Raw genomic sequence first — 1,847 nt, 5'->3', positions numbered from 1 at the left:
CATAACAGAGTAAGTTCCAATGTGGCCCTCACTTGTAGGTTAAATTGCTATAGATAATGTGCTGGATAAAGTAGGGAGACTGTTGCAGCTAGATCCTCTGAGGGAAAAGTATGCCCTCATTACATACCATGATACAGAAGATTAATAATTCTTTTGAGAAAATGCTCAGGGTATATTACCAAGTGAAAAGAGGTTCATAAAGTACATTTAAATGATTATTTTATATAAAAAACAGATGTGCAACCTTTACCAAATTCTAAATTCCTCCATTTTCCTTTAATAGCTAGCTTCAACACTCCAAACTAAAGTTTTGATTTCTCTCTCTCAATTTCTCCAGACTTGGCATCATGGAGAACCAAAATATAACTGCCCAGATCCTCACTGGGACTCTAGTTTGCCTCATAGCTTACCTTTTCCTCTAGGATCAGAAGAAGCACTGTGAGGAAAAGCTCTACGACTTCATATATAACTCAAAAAAATCTTTAGTGCAGCAGACCATGCATGGGCTAGGTTTCTCCCTGACAAGCTACTGTCTGGATCATGAAGGAAATCTGGCAAAATGCTCAAGTCATATATGCCCTTATAAGAGAGATAACCAAATGGGACAACATCACCTAGAGCAGCTACATCTTAGCTTCAAGAAACTCAAATGAGGAGAGCTGTATAATCAAAAGGTTTTCATCTACAGACCTCTTAGATTTTAATGTTACCTTTTAAAATAATATATATATTTTTATTTTAGCCATCTTTTTTTTTTTTAAAAGATGTTGTTGTTGTTAGGTGCCATCAAGTTGGTTCTGACTCATAGTGACCCAATACGCAGCAGAAGGAAAAATTGGCCAGTCTAGCACCATCCTCACAATCGTTGTTATGCCTGAGCCCATTGTTGCAGCCACTGTGTCAGTCCATCTCATTGAGAGTCTTCCTCTTTTTCACTGACTCTCTACTTTACAAAGCATGATTTCCTTCTCCAAGGACTGATTCCTCCTGATAACATGTCCAAGGCACATGAGGCAAAGTTTCACCACCCTTGCTTCTAAGGAGTATTCTGGCTGTACTTTTTCCAGGACAGATCTGTTCGTTCTTCTGGTAGTCCATGGTACATTCAATATTCTTCACCAACACCATAATTCAAAGGCATCAATTCTTCTTTGGTCTTCCTACTCATTGTCTAGCTTCTGCATACATATGAAGCGATTGAAAAATACCACAGCTTGGGTCAGGAGCACCTAAGTCCTCAAAGTGACATCTTTGCTTTTCAACACTTCAAAGAAGCCTTTTGCAGCAGATTTCCCCAACGCAACAAGTCATTTGATTTCCTGACCACTGAGCCCAAGGGTATGGATAGTGGATCCAAAATGAAATCCATGACAACATCAATCTTTTCTCCCTTTATCATGATGTTGCTTACTGGTACAGTTGTGAAAATTTTTATTTTCTTTATGTTGAAGTGTAATCTGTACTGAAGTCTGTGGTCTTTGATCTTCACCAGTAAATGCTTCAAGTCCTCTTCATTTTCAGCAAGCAAGGTTGTGTCATCTGCATATTGCAGGTTGTTAATGAGTCTTCCCCAGTTCTGATGCAGCATTCTTCTTCATATAGTCCGGTTTATTGGATTATTTGCTCAGCATACAGATTGAACAAATATGGTAAAAGGATACAACCCTAATGCGCACCTTTCCAGACTTTAAACCATGAAGTATCCACTTGTTCTGTTGGAACAACTGCCTCTTGATCTATGTACAGGTTCCTCATGAGCACAATTAAGTGTTCTGGAATTCCTGTTCTTTGCAGTGTTATCCATAATTTGTCATGATCCACACAGTTGAATGCTTTTGCATAGTCAA

Source organism: Trichechus manatus, unplaced genomic scaffold (assembly GCF_000243295.1).
Source record: "Trichechus manatus latirostris isolate Lorelei unplaced genomic scaffold, TriManLat1.0 scaffold00090, whole genome shotgun sequence".
Taxonomy (NCBI): Eukaryota; Metazoa; Chordata; class Mammalia; order Sirenia; family Trichechidae; genus Trichechus; species Trichechus manatus.
The sequence above is the reverse complement of the archived record's forward strand: the minus strand, read 5'-3'. Positions refer to the sequence as shown.